At 41.6% G+C, this 20,439-nt stretch overlaps 1 protein-coding gene across 1 annotated transcript in view; it reads right to left on the bottom strand.

Moving 5' to 3' along the window:
* adgrb2 (adhesion G protein-coupled receptor B2) overlaps positions 1-10,581 on the bottom strand; it is a 257,215-nt gene extending 246,634 nt beyond the window's left edge. The window contains exon 1 of the mRNA XM_085395366.1: positions 9,753-10,581. The gene's annotated coding sequence lies outside the window, so the exon portion shown is untranslated. The remainder of the gene's footprint in view (positions 1-9,752) is intronic.
* Between the last annotated feature and the right edge of the window lie 9,858 nt (positions 10,582-20,439).

The raw sequence follows: 20,439 nt of genomic DNA, 5'->3' as shown, positions 1-20,439 counted from the left end.
AGGGTGAACATGTTTTAACTTGAGCACAATTTTGTAGTTACCCCAAGCTGTAAAGTAGTATCTGACTCCACAAGATGAATGTGCAGAGACAGCGACAAAAGATGCGGGTCTGAAGGGAAATGAGAGAAACAACAGGAGCTCCTTGTAAAGCCTGGATTTAGTCAGTCTGAACTGTCACAAACAAGCGTCACAAACACAGTCACTTTCTGCTGTTTTAGCGTCTGTACTGCCATTTTGGGACATGCACACTTGATGTAAGTGGCCAAAAGACAAAGCAAATCACAAGAAAAACCAAATGCGCTTAGAAAGCCAAAGCCTCCCCAAAAGGTACTCCACTGCACAAAATCACATCACCCCACTCACTGCCACTCTGCACCACTTATATAACCTGTAAGACCTCTATATGAGTCCGAGATTGAAATTCTGGTGAAGTAGATGAAAACTGGCAGGAGCTATTACATATATTCTGTGTAATGTCACCTCAAGCAGGTCTCTTATCACTGGGGGCATGACTGGAGTCCACCATATCTAGAATTGGGGAGAGGTGAATACAGACTCAAAAGCAGTCAAAAATAGAAAAGCGATCTGGTCATAAAGAATATTTTTATGTGAAATATTAAAATGTGCTTATTAGTCCAATTGATGTTAATGCCTTCCAAATAAAAACTGGCAAACCTCACATCTCATTATATAAGATGAGAAGATTTTGGAAACTTTGACTGCTTTGAGCTCTGAGCTTTGGGGCTACGAGTGCAAGCAATTTACTTTTAAGTTAAAGGCAGTTAAAAAACAAAACAAAAAAAACAACTCAAAGTAATGAAATATCTAAAATTAAATTAGACAGAGTAAATTTATGACGGAGACTATAAATCTATGTGCAACAAGTAGAAGAATATTTTAGACTTTGCAGGGTATAATAACAGCGTGGACTAAAAATACAGGGAGTGCAGAATTATTAGGCAAGTTGTATTTTTGAGGAATAATTTTATTATTGAACAACAACCATGTTCTCAATGAACCCAAAAAACTCACTTATATCAAAGCTGAATATTTTTGGAAGTAGTTTTTAGGTTTTTTTTAGTTTTAGCTATTTTAGGGGGATATCTGTGTGTGCAGGTGACTATTACTGTGCATAATTATTAGGCAACTTAACAAAAAACAAATATATACCCATTTCAATTATTTATTTTTACCAGTGACACCAATATAACATCTCCACATTCACAAATATACATTTCTGACATTCAAAAACAAATCAGTGACCAATATAGCCACCTTTCTTTGCAAGGACACTCAAAAGCCTGCCATCCATGGATTCTGTCAGTGTTTTGATCTGTTCACCATCAACATTGCGTGCAGCAGCAACCACAGCCTCCCAGACACTGTTCAGAGAGGTGTACTGTTTTCCCTCCTTGTAAATCTCACATTTGATGATGGACCACAGGTTCTCAATGGGGTTCAGATCAGGTGAACAAGGAGGCCATGTCATTAGTTTTTCTTCTTTTATACCCTTTCTTGCCAGCCACATTGTGGAGTACTTGGACGCGTGTGATGGAGCATTGTCCTGCATGAAAATCATGTTTTTCTTGAAGGATGCAGACTTCTTCCTGTACCACTGCTTGAAGAAGGAGTCTTCCAGAAACTGGCAGTAGAACTGGGAGTTGAGCTTGACTCCAAAGTCAACCCGAAAAGGCCCCACAAGCTCATCTTTGATGATATCAGCCCAAACCAGTACTCCACCTCCACCTTGCTGGCGTCTGAGTCGGACTGGAGCTCTCTGCCCATTACCAATCCAGCCACGGGCCCATCCATCTGGCCCATCAAGACTCACTCTCATTTCATCAGTCCATAAAACCTTAGAAAAACCAGTCTTAAGATATTTCTTGGCCCAGTCTTGACGTTTCAGCTTGTGTGTCTTGTTCAGTGGTGGTCGTCTTTCAGCCTTTCTTACCTTGGCCATGTCTCTGAGTATTGCACACCTTGTGCTTTTGGGCACTCCAGTGATGTTGCAGCTCTGAAATATGGCCAAACTGGTGGCAAGTGGCATCTTGGCAGCTGCACGCTTGACTTTTCTCAGTTCATGGGCAGTTATTTTGTGCCTTGGTTTTTCCACACACTTCTTGCGACCCTGTTGACTATTTTGAATGAAACGCTTGATTGTTCGATGATCACGCTTCAGAAGCTTTGCAATTTTGAGACTGCTGCATCCCTCTGCAAGATATCTCACTATTTTTGACTTTTCTGAGCCTGCCAAGTCCTTCTTTTGACCCATTTTGCCAAAGGAAAGGACGTTGCCTAATAATTATGCACACCTGATATAGGGTGTTGATGTCATTAGACCACACCCCTTCTCATTACAGAGTTGCACATCACCTAATATGCTTAATTGGTAGTAGGCGTTCGAGCCTATACAGCTTGGAGTAAGACAACATGCATGAAGAGGATGATGTGGACAAAATACTCATTTGCCTAATAATTCTGCACTCCCTGTAAGGCTGGTGTTTCTGTGTATGTTACATCGGTGATGACAGTTTAGATTTAGGTGTTGTATTATATTGCAGAATTGCTTTTTCACAAGATTCCACCACTTGCGACTCAGTTTTTTTTCTTTAATGACATATGACTTATGCTCTGTCATATGTCTTAGAGACATGCATTGGCTGCCCTCCAGCATCAGGCATAGAGGCAAAGAGATAGGAACGACAAAGTCTGGTTCTGGAGGTTGGAAAGCGCTGAATCGGCTAGAAGACCGTGGTTCAAGTTCTGTTCAGCTTTGTGTTTCCACCCTTGCCCTGTTTTGTCTTCACTTGCTTTGTATTTTAGCAGTTGCTTGCTAGGTAAGGTACCAAAAGCTGTTTGGTTAGGTTTAGATTAAGTTGCTCATTCACAGTAACCTCACGCATAAACCCCCCCAAAACAAAACAAAAGCAAAACAAAGTTGAATGCATTTATATGTGGCACCAGGGGAGATCTTTTCAGTCATACATTTGTGATAAGATGGAAGTAAAAGACCGATCTCACCATTATCATACACCTGATGCAGCACATCACCAACACCACAGGACACCTTGTGCATATCTTTTAGATCATAGCAGAATTAGTTCTCTCTCTCTCTCGCTTAATCATGCCTCTATCTTTGCATTGCAAACTCACAAAGAGACGCACTATCACCCTCGATTAGGCTCCATTTTAACATTTTAACATGAATGGAAAACACGATGATGGGTCCATACCACTGGGATTCGGCTAATCATCTCGATGGCAACTCTGCCCTGTCAATGCCCACACCTGTCACAGCGTGAGTCTATCCAGCTTGCCGCTGGGCTGGAATTCCACCTGTCCACTTTGCTTCCTCCAAAAATGCACAAGCTGCAGCTTTGACAAGCCACTGGAACCTGAGGAGGTGCTCTGTGCACTCACACAGACGCACACATGCACACTGACACGTCTCATGCATAATCACACATGCAGCAAACGGCCCTTGCACAGGACTAATGAAACATGAAAAGTGGCAACTGCGCTGAATGTCTGTCAGATTTTTTTTCTCAGCAGGAGCAAATAAAAAAAAAGTATTTTATAAGATATGACTATTCAGATAAGAGATTTCAATCACCGTTTTTTTGGAACAGCAGTTCTCAAATCTGTGGCTGGAGAACCTTACAGAGGAAAAAAAGATTCAAGGAGCTGCTCAAAAATATGTCCACTAAAGCTTTTTAGTCTAGTTATTTCAGAACTTTCATGAAAACAGAAACACATTTAAATTTTAATTTTGTTAAAAGTGACATACATTTAAATTGACTTTGACTTTACAGATAATATATGTGGACTTAGTTTAACAGCATTAATGCATTGACTGGATTTGTTTGCTAGCACCTGAGGACAAATTTTGGTCCATAGTTGCAACTTAATGAGGCCCTATGAGGATCCCCAGATCTCACTTCAAGAACCATTTCTTTGAGCTACTAAGAGGTAGGAAATATAGGAAGCATTCTTTGCATCAAGAAATTCTGTACAAATCAACACCTTGACACAAATATATTAACTGTATGGCTGTGGCTCCAGAGGTAGAGCAGGTTGGCACACATTAACACATCAGATCCCACAATACCAAGGCTCTTTTCTTCTGCTCCGGCAGAGCAGAGCATTCGACTTGTTGGCTTGCAAACACAAAGTATCCTCCCCTGTATAGAGCAGGAATGGAGGGGGGGATGGGTGCAACAGAGAGCCACTCTGCTGATGATGAGGCCAATGTGCTGGGGCAGAGGAGTCTGCGCCCTCTGAACGCTGAGTTACGCAGTGGAACTAGACCCCCTCTGTGTGTGAGCTGCAAAGGGCAGCCACTTTGTGTGTGTGTGTGTGTGTGTGTGTGTGTACATTTCTTTGAAAAATGGTGACTTAGACATTTCACATTACATAATACAGGTAAGTAAAAGGTTAAAAGAAGGTGTGTTGAAGTGTCTGCATGGTAATGTTGCAAAGACAAGGAGAGGGAGACAAATGGAGGGCTGTAACAGGGTTGCAGAGGTGGGTCGGGATGGAAAAAAAATATGAGATTTGTGATGTATGATGCTGAGTAAAAGCAATCATGAACTTGAGGAAATCCTTGCGGGCCCTCCTGTAAAGCGCTATAAAACTGCAGCTTTAGATGCTCTGAATCAATACGATCTGCCAGCTCTTGCTCTTTCTCCATCCCAAGGGCCACACATTATGAAAAAAACATTACATAAAAAGGCAAATATTACTGTTGGGAAGCAGTTAGTCACAAACACACAGCTTAATGAGCACCAAGTAAGAACCTCAAATTGTGCAGTCACTGCCCTGCAAAGATTCCTTTTTCATCTTTGCACAAAGAGTTACTAACACGGAATCTCAGCAAATTAACTGTTCTCTGCGGTCGTATTGTGGCAGTTTCTTATCCCTTGTGTGATCAATATTAATCAGAGATGTGAATTATCTCAGCGATTCAAGGCAATTAATTTGTTTTGGGGTTTTTTTACAGCCCCCCCCAACCCAAACCTACCTATCTGTTCCCAAGGAGGCCCATCCTTTAGCTTTTCCCTGCCAAAAGGCTTAATTAATTGCTATGTAGTGAGTCTATAGGGCCTGTTTTTTCTTTTCTTTTTGGCTTCCTGTTGATTTTCCTTTAGCTTTAGCCTCGCCCAAGCCCAGTCATGCTTATAGAGGCGCCCCAAACCAAAATGGCACTCACTACAAATATTGACACAGTCACCCAGGGGCTGCGCCAAACGAATGCTGCCCCAGTGACAGAGGCATCTGTGACTCCAAATGGAGCATGGCAGAGCACTCGAAGTAGGAGTGTACGATGTGTGACGTGGAGGAGAAGGACGAGGAGGCAAAGAAAGCAGATGCAGACTGCTTCATCTCCTTTTTCCCCCCAGTTCTTCCTGAGCAACTTACTCTGGTTATCTCTCCGACCGACTCTTGAGCCCATTCTATACATTTTATGATTATTTCTTGGGTTTTTTCTCCTCATTAGCCCTTTCTCCCTTGCTGAGCAATGGCCTGAGCTGATGATGACTGATTTGCAGGGAGCTGACAGCGGTTTCTACATGGCACGATTAAAAAAAGTCTTCAGCCTGGATATTGGTGCGTTACTTAACAAGTGAATATGACCGTACTGCTATAGAATTTTGAAGCTGGGCACAGCTGTCCTCTTCTATCAATCCCAGCCTAACTGTACAGATCCAGAGAGGTAATAAGGACCCCGATAGTCAATTAGAGAAACGGTACAATGGATGGATAGGGCTAGAACATAAGGAGGAATGGTGGAAGGAGGAGAACAGAACAGGAAGCTCGTTAGGGAAAGGCCGGCGCAGGAGAGGGAACGTGTGTTTGTGTATGTAAGGGGGGTGTCAGAGGAACAATGGCTCAGCCAGGGTGCAGTGATCCAGGAAAGATCAAGCTGTCGTGTGGCCCCCTAGTCCATATGTACTATTTAAACAGCATGCACACACAGCTTGACGTGCCACCATCAGTTTTCATACTGTGTGTGTGTTTGTTGGTTTTGATGTATGCTCTTGAACGCTTGCCTATCCGAGTCATTTGAGCAAAAGTGAGACGTGAAACGTGGAGACAGATAGGTGAGAGAGAGGTTACAGTGTGCAGTGACTGTGTGTGCGTGTGAGAAAATGAGGGGGGTGGCAGGTGGGTTGGGGTGAGGTGGGGGGGGGGGGGGGGTGGATTTAGTGCTGCCAGCGTTAGTGCATGACATGTGGGTGGATATTGAAGATGTTATTAGTATCACATTTGCAGGTCTTATAAAACTGCCACAGAGCTGGGTGGTTTTCATACGTCTTCAGCTGATATGCGTCGCGCTGTCATTTGTGTTGCCTTTCCAGCAGCTGCTGGGTCGATCATTCAGTGATGGCGCGGTAATTACTTGCCGTCTCGTTTCTCTGTTCTGCTTAACCTCCCTGTTGCACTTTGGTCAAAATTGGCCGTTTCATAATTTTATTTTCCAATAAAGAGTGGTTCTTCTTCTCTGCTGCTTGACCATAAGGCTTTAAAGGCACCCTCCACAGGTAATTGCCAAGGATGTAAAGCTAATGATTTCTCACTAATATTAACTATAAGGCTTTACATTATTTACATTCCTTTTTAGAGTGAGAAGTATTCTGCAACCACACTCTTAATCTCGCAACAAGTGATTATCTCTCAGATTCCCCATTTCTGTCCTCCCGGGAACCAATTTACACCTTGCTTGAGCTAAAATTTGCAAGCATGCTGCACTGCTGTTGTGAATGAAACACTTGATCTCATTTCGGATCTGGGCACGAATGGGAAAATCCAGCCTGGATGATGCTCTGCATAAGGAGGCTCTTCCTGAAAGAGCTAGAGGATACTCTGGAGATTGTCATGGGCAGCAGCCTTGACCAGTCTGGCAAGGGACGGAGAAACTCTGAGTGTAGACGCTGCTTGTTGAGCAACACAGCTCAAAAACATTAGAAAACACAGTGAGATGCCAAAGAGATGCTGAACCAGTCATGAAAAGGTTCTGCAAATTGCATACACTGCACATCATGGCTATTGCATAACTTCCATAACTAAACTCAATATTTTAGATGGAAAAAAACTCATGCACTTTTATGATAAATTAGACACTGAATTCTAAATGATCACAAAGGTTGTGCTGATGTAAAGAATATGTTTTGATTCCAAGGAAACTAAGATACTGGTATGATTGAATATAAAACTCTTTCATGGCCGAATACTTTAAAGTTCAATATATACCTCAGACATTTACTCTAACTAAAGTAACCATTTCTCAGTCTTATTTCTGCTGCTCTCTAAATGTATTTTTATCAGTCACTACTGTGGTAAGTGGGTTGGCTTTACTTTTATTTGAGCAGGATTAAAGTTATGCCTCCTCCCAGCCCAGAGAGTTGCCAGCTTGTTTTAATGGTTTTTTTTTGTTTGTTTCTTTGGGGGTGGAGTTGTCATTATTGTTGTTGTTGTGGTGCTCACGGTAATGCAAAGATTACAATGAAAACAGCAACATCTGCTTCCAGAAGTTTAATCCCTCTGGATAATCCAAAGAATATCTTGTTTTATAGTTTCCATCAAAAGTAAATGGTAAACGGCCTGTATTTGTATAGTGCTTTACTTAGGAAATTTTATGGTGCTCAGTGGAAAAAACAACAACAAATTTAATAAATATAAGCAGGTTTAGAAGGTTTGGCTTTGCTATCCTCCTATCCTCTAACCAGCTGGGGTTTAAAAAAAAGGATGGGCATCAACCATGATTTGTGAGTTGCTCATCTGGGTTAAAAGCAGCCCTACTAGGCCTACTGCCATTGGTGACAACATCAGCCATAACCAATTGTAGCAGCACTGACTTTAAATTAAACAAGAAGCTAGTTTGTGCTTATTTACTGCTCTCTACTTACAGGGTGGAAGCAGAGCAGCAGCATACACGGTTCTTCAAATGAAGATCCAGTATCCCCTACTGTAAAGTTTTAGAGTGATTCCCTGCGCTAACAAATCCATTACATGATTACCAAGCTCCCATAGCAGAAAGACAGAGATACTGCTGGCTATGTCTGACCTGTTAATCCAGATTCTAAATGATGCCAAGAACCAAAGAGACATGAATCATTGTCGCTGTTAAGTAGCATGTACCAGTTCACCCACCGGCTACCGTAGCAAGAGTTTGTCTCGGCTCAGTGGGGGAAAAAGTAAAAAACAAAACAAAACAAAAAAAAACAATGGAGGGAATTGTTTAACACGGCGCACAGATGGCGACTTGGGGAAGCAAAATAATCGAGATCGCCGCTAACACGTGTGCTACACTCCATAAATTAAAGAGGATCCAATGGCAGGAAATGCGGGGTTTGAGGTGGAGAGCGAAGAGAGCGCTCACAATGCATGCTCAACAGATGGGTAGAAAATAAGAGAGACGGGAGCAGAGCTCGGAGGCTCCTCTGCGCTCCCGTTGTCGCGTCCCGTTTGTCATCCCCGCTCAGCGTCACCGGAGCCACCTGCTCACTACCGAATGTGGGAGGGGGGGCATCTGTGGGGCCGTTTTCTCCGACTAAACCCTGGCACACTTATTTCACTGAAAACAGCACCGACTTAGACCGAGAGAGGCACTGCGGCAGACGCACGGCACAGTCAAAGAGGTGCCCACGAATGCATTTTTCACCCACCCCATCAAATAATCAGACCCAGGAGTTTCATCAAGCAAGCGTTCAAAGGGCTTTCTGTTGCGTGCTGTGATGCCAGTACGGATGTTAGCCCCCCCCTCCCTCCTCGGTTATTCAATCCCACGATCAGTGGCGTCTTTAGTACATCCTGGCTCTTTAACATTCAATCGGAGAAGGCACCCACTCACCCAGGCGCAGAGCGCTCGCTGGGGGGTGGTGGTGGTAGGGGCTCAGCATCAGTACCTCGATCATAAAGATATAGATACTGCGACCGGCCGACGATCGTTGCAAGCATCCCTAAACCTTTCGTGGAAACGTCGAGGAGAGATCCGCACGTGGGAAGAGGTCTGGTGTGTGGACCTTTATCTAAATTAAGAATGACATCGTGCCCCCCCCCCCCCCCCAACACACACACACACACACACACAAAAGAAACCGCTTCTTTCTTTTGTTGAGGTGTTGAATGCAGGGTTGTGCTGATGAGACTGCATCAATAAAGCGAGAGGCGAACCAGTGTGTTGCAAGCTGGAAATAAAATTGCCTGTGCGGGGTACGTGCCCACGGTGCTCTCTGTGCAAGTGTGTGTTTCTTTCGGCCACTGCGGAAAGTTACAGGTCTGACAGCGGGTTTTAAAGACAGACTTACAGTTCTCAGCGTCTCCCACTGAGGGATTCGGCATTCAGGGAGGATTGTGCTTTCAAGCAGAGTTCTATTAATGGGATCTAACTCAACGGCTCAGGCGTGTTTGGGGATTTTTTTTCCCTACTGTGACCGCTACTTTCGCTCAGGTCCACGGATCACATACCCCCCCCCCCCCTTCCCACCCCCCAACCAACACTGATAACTGTCCATACAGCTCAGTCTTGTGAAACTGCCCCGGACGGGCGAAAAATAACTGTACTGCAGCCTGAACGTTAGACTATATGCGTCATTAAAATCGGACTTCCACACAGCATGGATGACATGAATGAAATAAATAGACAAACCGGCAGTGTGGATGGCGCAAAGAAACAGTATCCCCCCCCCCCCCCCCCCCCTTTTTTTTTTTTTTCAAAAAAAGCTTTGAGTTGTGTGGGTAAAGCATGTTACCTGATCGCTGTCAGCAGCAGTTATTTGATGCGACGGCTATTCCCCGATCGGTTCCGCTGATACAAATTAAGTTTCCCATCCATGGCACGTCTCAGACTGAGAGGGGATACTATCATTCATTCACCCTCGCAGCCGCGCGGAATCTTCTTCCAACAAATGTTCTCCGCGAGGCATCCCACTTTGGCGTGTCCGAATCAAGCCCAGAAACAATAAGTGTGGAAAACAAATCAATGATTCGATCAATTAAAAAGAAAGAAGAATAGCTACGGACATGAAATAATAATGATCAATTTAAAAGAAAAAGCATCCACAGATCAAATGAAAGAACAGAACAACGCAAAAAATAATAATGCGATGGTGAAATGAAAGAAGAAGGACTTCGTTATTGTAGGTGTCCAGTTTTGTTAGAAAATTTAAAATAATAATAATAGTAGTATTAAAAAAATAAATAAATCCACGTCATATAATCTCCATGGTTTTACGCGTATATTCCAAAGCAGTGTGGGGACGCGCTCACAGTTAACAGCGCCGCAATAGCAGGGGCAGAGTGGGATAGCGGCTTTATTTTCAACTGATGCTCGGTACTCCAAGTCCAAGGAAGCTCTTCTTTTGGTTGAAGCTGGGAGAGCGAGTAGGGGCAAAAACAAGAGAGGGGCGGGGGGGAGAAATGGAAAATTAAAAAAACAAAACAAAACACAATTTTTACTCCTTTAACTGCCTCTATTCTCTCCTCTTCTCCGTCACGGAGTAAAGCGTGTCTGCGAGTCTTGCCTGCTCTGGCATTTAGGATGGGTATCCACAGGCAGCGGCTCACAGTCGGGCATCTGGCTCCCCTGCAGTCGCTTCACAAGCGGAGGACAGAGATGCGCGCCCTCGCTGCCCTCCGCCGGGGATCCGAAGCGCGTTCACGGCGGAACACCCCCGCCCCCCCTTCTCTCTCCCCGCCTTCCTGCTCGTCCTAGCCTCAGTAGCATCACCCGTAATGACGTCAGCACGCGCAGCTTCCAAATACAGCATGTGCACGGGCCCAGATTTATTCAAATTCATAGTTTTTTTAAAAAAAAAAGGATAATTCTCCATATTTATAAAGCTGAGACAATTCTCTGGCTTGTAACAGTTCACACTTATTTTTCACTGATATTTCTGCAACATCTCCCACGTGATCAGGAACAAAAAGAAACAAACAAAAAACAGTCAGAGATGATCAGTTAACAGTTATTTCTGCTAAATTTGCTCTGCACTTGCAGCTTTTACTGCAAAACCACACACTGCACAGCTAAGTCCACATGCAACACCCTTGTTACCTCTTCATGCCTTCTGTTTCACATGTTGTAAAACACTGAATAGATTTAGCACGATCACTTTTTTGTTTGTAACCAGTCTTGCAATACTGGAACTAAAAGGCTATCACATAAACAACAGAAAAACACACTCTTTTAATATTTCCATTTTGTGTTGTTTGCTGTTTTGTGGTTTTGTGTATAGAAGTGTCCTCTGCAGTTTACATGATGTGATTAGAGACTGGAGAGTGCAGAATGTTGCCTCATGGGCAGTGTAGTCCGTGCAGCAGTGAGAATGGACTGCCATACCCGTTATGTGTCTGTGAGCGTGAGGTGGGAGAAAAAGGAGAGTGGAAAAGTACGAGCTGTCATCGAGCAAAAACGGGAGCTGGAAGCATGTAAATATAATAATAACCACTGCAGCCAAGAAGAGTGCCTGACGAGCCCAGTTGTAAGTACGCTATTAAAACTCGACTGTACGCTTTGTTCGTGTTTTCCTCCGAAACAATAAGTTCCATTGCAGCAGCCTTTCAACGCCTCTCTCTGTCTCTCGCAAGCAGACTTGACCCAGACAACAAAGTAAAGCTATTTTTCGGCTACGAGCCCAACACAGAACCGACGTATTAGTCAGAGGTCCCTTTACTACGGTTCGGAGTCGCGGACCTTCAGTAATAGTAATAAATCACACAGCAATAGTACATTCACGTAGTTATAAAATGCATGATAATATGTTAAGTAATCCAACGTATTCAGAATACGTTACTGTCATTGAGTAACGTAACGGAATACGTTACAGAATACGTTTTAGGGCATGTATTCTGTAATCTGTAGTGGAATACATTTTAAAAGTAACCTTCCCGACACTGCGTCTGGACAACTTGGTTTTGGAGGAAAGGCCGTTGGGGTGCAGCTTCACTTGCAGACAGATATAGTTATGCAGTTTGGCCATATTTGAATGATTGAATCGGTTATAATGCAACCAAGCCAAAAACAGTCCAACCTTTCATGAATCCTTTTTTTCCACTTTTATTTTATGTAACAGTCAATATCAAGGTGTGACATCTGTGGACAAACAGAGAGAAGGTCAGGAGTAATAACGAACCACATGGCTCTGAAGACAAATGTGAACCGCTTTACTTTCACAGCTCGGATCTGAAAATTGCTCACCAGTGGGCCCGTTTGAACGGAGCTGCAAATGACAGGGAGAAAAATAAAAGCTATCACAGAACTATGTCTAGCAGATTACAGCATGTCAGAGCTTGAATATTAACCACAAATTGTTCAGCTGCTGCAAGTTCATAAATTTGCCTTTAGAGTAACGCTCCGTTTTCTCTGTTCATCCACCTTTTTGTGACACAGTGGGCGGTCGGGTTTCTAGAGCAAATTTTCCTTTGGAAATTTGGCACTCACTTGTGTGACAAAGTGGGTGAGAAGACCATTTGTCTACATTCTTAGTTAACATTCTTGTTTTGATTTAACCATATTTCACATGTAATCTGCAATAGGCAAACATCTACTATCCCGGGTTTGTTTATGTTCTGCACTTTTACAGATTATATAATATAACATCTTGGTTTAAATCAATTCATGCAAGTTTGTTAAGTTAACATGTTATTTATTTCAACTGTTAATTTGTATTGTTTGAACTTACCTTTACCTACCTGTCTTCCAGAAGCAAAAGGAGGAAATGTAGTTCTACTTCCTGCTTTATACCTTCTGGGTTCATCTGAGGTCACAGGAAGAGACCAAGGGCAGGAGGGGAAGAATTCTTATAATTTAATAAAGTTGATTTTAAAGGGTTTATAAAGAAATAGATTTAATGTTGTGATATGTATTGATTACACCAGAGTTTATGTTGCCAGTCAAGAGGAGTAGTAGAGGATGAATATAATCATGTTCATCTCACCTACCTACTGAATGGAATAGTCCAGAGGAGAAAGTGTTTGATTAAGGGGACTATTTAAGCAGACGAACTCAGGTGTTTCAGAAGAAGGGTTCAGGTCAGTGTAGCTGTGTGCAGTTTGACCTTAATTTCTGTTGATTTAAGTTCAGTTATGTTTATTTGAATTGAGTTTATTATAGAGTTGAGTTTCTTATTTGTTTCTTTGTAAATATTCTTGGGCCACAGAATGGTGAATAAATCACTTGCTACACTGGACAGCATCAGTCTCCTGCACTTCTTTGACCGCTTAAGTCGAGTCATACCACAACTTGCCACAAGACTTGGGGGCATTACGTCAGATTCCTGAATTGCATTACGCAGATTCATTTTTAATTGGGAAATAATGATTTTTTTTTGTGGTGACACTAATATCGCGCTATTAAAAATGAAATGAGTCTGTATTCATTAAATGTGAGGACAGAATGCATGTGTCTGTATTTAGCAGCTTTATCAAAGGAAAACTGGGGGGGGGGGGGGGGGTATGTCTGGATGTACAAGTGTGAACTGATCTGTTAGTCCTAAATTCCTCCACTCTCAGAGCTCTTATGCTTTCTATGAAGATTTTTTGCTTCCCCCCTTTTGTTGCCTGAGAGGATTCCGCCGAGAATTAAATTTATGGGCTCTTGAATTGGACCAAATGAAAGCACAAAGGAGATCAAACGATGGCACTGCCTATGACTGATATAATCATTCTCATTTATTAGAATTACAGAATGCCATCATAACTAATTCTGCAGCTGTGTATGCATCTATCTGCATGGTGGTGGCTGTAGCTCAGGTGGCAGAGCAGGTCAGCCACTAATCAGAAGGTTGGTGGTTCGATCCCAGGCTGCCTCCTAAGTATCCTTAGCAAGATACTAACCCCATGTTTGCCTACTGGTGGTGGCGCCAGTGTCCGGCAGCCTCGCCTCTGTCAGTGCGCCCCAGGGCAGCTGTGGCTACAATGTGAATGGGTGAATGACTGAATGTAGTGTAAAGCGCTTTGGGGTCCTTAGGGACTGAGTAAAGCGCTATACAAATGTAGGCCATTTATCTATCTATATATATATATATAAGTAGTTAAAATGGATTCAGATAAGGTTAACTCTTCTAGTAAAAGGCAAATGACTGACTTTAGTTCTTCCTACAGAGCAAAGGCTCAGAAGGGCACATGCACATTGTTCACACAACTCACACATTAGTCGACCTTGCCATCCTCACGTCTCGATACATCATTTTCTGTTAAGGCAGCAGCTTAGAATAAAAGCATCACAAGGATGGGAACATTTTTTTATTGACTGCAACAACCTATTTTGCGTCAATATTCTTGACAGAGATAAAATAATCATTCTTGGGACTATAAATGCTTGCCTTCATTGTAAAATTGTGGTGTCTGGCAGGTGTTTTTGTACTTTAGTACAAAATGCAAACCAAATGGGAACAGGTACAGTATAATACTATACATGGCCTGTTGTTTGATTGTGTGCCATCTATGTGTGCCATTTTGTGTTTTCACACATTATCATTCATTTGAATATTCAAAACAAAAAAAACAAAAACAAACTCTTGCATGTGATATCTGTTTCTGTGAAGCTTTAACTGAGAAATTGTGTTGTCTATTAAATCCCCATGAAAAGGTCATGCTCTGAGCCACAAAGCTTCACTTTAGTAGAACTTACATCTATAAAAATTGCAGCATAATCCTTATCTGTGTTCTGAAGGTTCTTCCAGAGGGGATTATTCATTAAAGGTTCACAGCCTCATTTATCATTTTATGGATATGGAGGAAATGAAGTTTCTAATGGATGGAGAAACAACATTCAACAACATTTCAACACATAAAAATACAAAATCTTTTTTTGTTTTTAATTTACATAATAAACTTTCTTTGCATGTTATTTATCTGATCCCCTCCTACCTGCGCCATGCCCCACTTTATCATATTTGATTTGTTGGAAATTAGATTCACTATTATTATTGAATTCTGATTCCACTGTCCTCTTGCAGAACTCGGGCTGGCTTTAACAACCATTACCATTGTGGGACTCTAAAGCCCACAGAAATGTCTGGCCAACAGTAATATCAGATCATAGAAATAAATGAATGTCAACACTTAATATTGCAGCCTGGTTTTACTTCCAAATAATGACCTTGTTATTTAAAGTAAACAGTGAACTGAAAGCTGAAATAATGACATAATGGACGCTGGATGATGGAAGGGACTTCTGAGTTTGCGAAGTTGGCTGCAATTTCAGCACCATGGAGAGCTCATGGAAGTTTCGAGACGCTTTTAGTGAAAACACTCAAACACACACACACACACACACACACACACACACACACACACACACACACACACACACACGTTCACCTGCACACAGACACACACAACAATGCTATAGCAAGGAAACAGAATAGTGCTCTCACAGAAAACAGTGAGTAAATATAAATTTAACTCTGGGCTCTTCTTCTGCAAGCAAAGTGAAAAGGTACCAAAACCTTCTAAAATCTTTGTTGGATGTCAAAAATCTTTTTTTTTTAACATTTTCACAACTTTTCTGAGCTTTAAGTCAGAGATGTAAAGCTGTGATCACAATTTAACAGCCCTGAAGCTGAGCTGTGGTGATACTTCAGAAAACAGCCAGACCAGGCTTTTTATTGTTCATGCAACTGTATAGTTTACATGTTCTATGTGTTCTTTGACCTGATTATCTGACATTTGGTGTGACAGGGGGTGCGTTTCACTATAGACACTATGGAAAAATCTACTGCCAGAAACATTCTAGGGAGGATTGCAACGTCAAGAAGCTAATTTGAGAAGACCACATGCTTTAGTGTTTAAATACAGAGTATTGACTTTTGCAAATAAACGCCAACCTCACCTCACTTGCATTTTTCTATTATTTAAGAAATAAAACGCACCAATGAAACGAGCATTTTCCTTTGTGGCAGCTGCAAGACTTAGTGTGTGCATATATGGAATGTACATATTTCTTTCTGAGAGCACAACCTTAACACATTAAAAGAAAAGAAAAAAGCCAAAAGGCGTACCCACATCTCCATCATTGGCTCCCTAATCAGGACAACTGTAATTTTCTACTCATCCTCTCTGTAATTTTAAAATGCGTGCCGTGCCAGAAAATTGTTTGGCATGTGTTGATTAATTTTGTTGAGGCTAAATAGGCCCAGAACAATACAGTTTGATTTGTATCCCAAGAATCAGAGAGAGTTAAGGGCAGGCCAGAGCTTCAGAGTTTAGCACACTTTGTTCCTACAGTTTCTCCGCCTTCCTTTTGTTTTTTTAATGTTGCTACATTCAGGGAAATTTGTGAACCCAATTCAGTCTCAGTTTCTCTGACAACAAGCTAAACCTCCTTTTTCAAACTTGAATTTCACTTGAGGTGGATAGTATCGCCCCAGGACCTACTTCGTGTCTGTGAAGCACCAGCTGTTTAAATGTCCATACTTATTACTTGCCTTTAGGGTTTATGCACCCCCCCCCCCCCCCAACCTCCTCCTCTATCCTTCTCTCTGAAGATTGCTTCTACACCAACTCGAATCAAAACACAACACAGACAAAATCATGTTTTTACCAAACGTCTCATCCATTCAGACTTTTAATTGCTACAGTTCAGCAACCCTCATGTCACCGTACCGCATTTCGAATCAAGAGAGAGCAGAGTGTCGTTCTGCCAACGTGAAACTTTTTTATTTCAGCTTCTTATGTTTTCTCAAATCTGTAACTCTGCCTATGTGCATTTAAGACCTTTAGTGAAGTGTATGCTTGCACATGTTTATTTTCGTCCGCAGCCATAAACACGAATGGCAAATAAAAACTTGGGGGTACTTATGCTTGTTTGTGTGTGTTTGTCTAATGCTTGGCCTAGTGAATCCTCAGAGGGGTGGGAGCTTGGAAAAAAGCAGTGGTCCATGAAGTGAACTAGAGTTCCTCCCTGATCAAATGTGACAATTATGATAGTGTTCCTCGGTACAAAACTCCCCTCTGGCTCCCCCATCCATTCCATTCTCCTCTCCACTAATGCCATCTCCTCTTTCCATCCTTTACTTGCTGCCCTTTTCTCTTACATGCAACCTGTGCTCTGTCTTTTCTAAAATTTTCTCCTTTCCCTCGCCACAAACATTTTGCTCCTCTTGCTCCCCGCCCTTCAGTCCCTTTCGTGTTTTCTCTAGCCTCAAAAATATTCTGGTCCATTTCGAAATACTTCACGTATGTCTCAACAAACAATTGATGCATATGAATTCACTCTAAATGTATGAAAGCTATATGATTGTTGTTGTTGTCTTTCAGTGCTATTCACACAAAGTAATCACAAATAAAGTGTTTGTTTGATATAAGCGGTGCAGTGGTTTGCCAGCACTTCCATAACTGTGATTAAAGACACTTTACACCTTTACATTTTTGATAAATGACTGGACACCTGAAGCTATGAGTCAGTATCCTTCCTAATGACTGTGCAGAGCTCTGCTTAGAGACAGCAGTGCTGTGAGTTAGACAGTAATGCTTTCATGTTAATGCACACAATGAAAGTGCAAACAGGCTGATTTGCAGCAGTGATACTATTTACCATGTTGGCTCTTTTAGTTTAGCACGTTAACGTGACAGCTTTTCTCAACCGCTTTGGCACATTTGTCAGATTCACAGCTTGGAAGATAAATTTTCCCAAAACAGCTCATACTTGTGTCAAAACACTATGGTTAACCTCCCAAAAAAGCCACCAGGCTCACCCAAAACCATGAATTCATGTGTGAAAAAACGTGTTTTTGAGTCGGCGAAGAAGTTCTTCACGCCAAAGTGAAACGTTCTGTTTAGCCTTTCTAATTTTAAATGTTTACATACTTTGTCAGAATAACTCAAGAAATTCATTCCTCATCTTGTAATTTCAGTTCTGAGTGTATTCATTGAAACTGACTGCCTACTGTACAAGACTTTTACTTAATGTGTAACATTAAGATAACTGATGTGATGCTTATTTCAACGGCATGCACTATTATTTTACTTTAATATTTAGGTGATATGAAGGGTGAAAAAAATCATATTCTCCTAGTGGTCACACAAAATAATGGTGGGAAGCAGCTGGACATCCTTTTCACTCATGTACCTAATGCTTTCCCTTGCGGTGTAACCATCATGTGAACTTTTCCATTATTTTCTTTTGTCTTCTTTTGCTACAGCATCACATACATCCTTACTCCTCATCATCTTTCATGTGCTGTTGCTTCAATAGCTCAGTAAAAAAAATATCACTGGTTGTGACTAGTTGTCCTAGGAATACAGTGATTTTTTTCACTTTTGGTAGTCAATTGCCGGTAGTTGCAGCTACGTGTAACACTTTCAGCCTCTGGGATTTTTAATCACAAGGCAACAGCACAGAACGACTGATGGGAGGTAATCAGTTAGTCGTGGATCAACTTAGAGTGACTGCAATCATTCTCGTGCAGATTGCTAAAGGTTTGAAAATAATTGCCATCCACTTTATAGGCACAAACTGCCAACACATTGCAATCAATCAGTCAGTCTGTGCTGATGGGCCCAACTCGTCTGCGATGCGTCTCTTTGCAATAGGGGACCACTCAGCTGGTTGCCAACTGCTTGTGTTCTGCTTGTATCTTATATAAAAACAAGGTTGCTAAGCACCTATGTCATCTTGCCCTTAAATCACCATATTATCACGGCGGTGATTGTATTGCATGTAAGTGCCAACATGACCCCATTCAGTCACAAAGTGATAGCAGACTCAGTCTGTCTTATTGCTGTTTCACTTCCATCTTGACAAATCAATACCACTTTGAAGACGGGAACTGACTGCAAAGGGTTGCAGACCTAGTCTCCATCTTTGAAATATCTATCTCAAATACAATGAGATCACAAATTCTTCAACAGTTGCAGTAATATTGGTCATGCAGGGGTCACTAAACCACTCTTTTCTCTAGTGTGGCAGTACTATAAATGTTTATCTGTGCAGGCTTCACAAATTCTTGTAACCCATTTGCACTCAAGCTCTAAAAATATCCTGAAGATTTTCACTTTTTTTTGACTTACTTCAGCTGAACCGTCATTAGATAACTGAGCCAGAGAAACTCAGAAAAGATGGCTTTGAATTAAAAGTTCAAGAAATAGAGTTACACACACCGGGTTCATTAATATAGATGACTTTCTGAATGCTACTACATATTGGAAAATCTATTCTTGTGGCTCTAGAGGGGGCAGAACAAAACTGAGTGATATTTACTTAGGAAACCTGAAGTTGAACACTCTGAGCTTAATAAGATAAAAATAATGGAGAAAAACAGCTGTGGTTTTAACCCTAGAACACTATCGCTGGGTGATTTACACCCGAGAAAATACATTTACATGATTTCTCTCTCCTGCAGCTGTTTGCGTGTCGAGGAGCCTGTGCCATCACCAGGGAAGTCTCAAATGTCCCAGGAATGGGTGGGCCAAAGACCAGCTTTCCAGAGTCATTATTTTGTTTTAGGAGTTTTATTTTTCATTTTGTTAGACATGGCACAGTTGAAAGTAAAAGAAGACCAATCTAATTTGTCATGTGTTGTCATATTTTGATATATTTGATTACTTTTCATTGGTTATATTATATCGGGTAAAAATCACCCAGCATTAGTGATCGTGTTACTATTTATAGCGATAGTGTTCTAGGGTTAAGAAAGTAGCAAATTGTGAAGGGAGTTTGCCAGACCTTAGCCTGCTTTTCATCTCAAAGCTTAAAGCGCCTTGAAAATCTCTAACTGGTGATCTCATTTCACTGTATACCTCATAAGCAGAGTAGCCTATTAAGGAGACACAAACATCTGCACTAAGTTTCAATAGCTGCCAAGACATTTCACTTCAGCCCATAAATGGGAACCTTAAGTTGGTACAACTGAAAATGTCAGTGGAGCCTTTAATAAGGATGATTTGTCTGCAGGGGACCAGGAAGGCCTGTAGAAAATTCCGCTTAATACTTTTTGATGTATCTGTGTAGCCCAAAGCAGCAGATCAACCTACAAGTTGACATTGCCATTCCTACATTTCCTTTAAATATTTTCAATAAAACATTCAATAGTATCTGATCTACTACAAAGAATTTTAATTTACAGTAAGGAAGTGGTGGAGCTGCCGCTGGGCCTTTTCCATAATAAAATGTGTAATAACACTAAATCCCAATCTGTTATGAAACTCAGTTCCCGAGTAAATGCAGGTCTGGGTGATTTCAGTACTTGAATTATTCTCTAGCTTTCGATATATTTGATTCAGATGAATTCTGTCACACCACCCTGCATATTCTTTCATTATCAATCTGTATAATTGAGCTGACAAGCTATGAAAAAAGAAGCAAATATGGCATGTTTACTGCAGGAATAATCTAAGGACATCAAAGGACACAACCCCCCTGGTGAACTACTGGATGTACAAAGGGACCGATATGCTACAGTGAATGTACAATTTTATTTTTGTAGCATAATCTTC

The sequence above is a fragment of the Rhamphochromis longiceps genome, linkage group LG22 (assembly GCF_057381845.1).
Source record: "Rhamphochromis longiceps isolate RC_006_pf linkage group LG22, R_longiceps_female_GT1.1, whole genome shotgun sequence".
NCBI lineage: Eukaryota > Metazoa > Chordata > Actinopteri > Cichliformes > Cichlidae > Rhamphochromis > Rhamphochromis longiceps.
The sequence above is the reverse complement of the archived record's forward strand: the minus strand, read 5'-3'. Positions and strand labels throughout refer to the sequence as shown.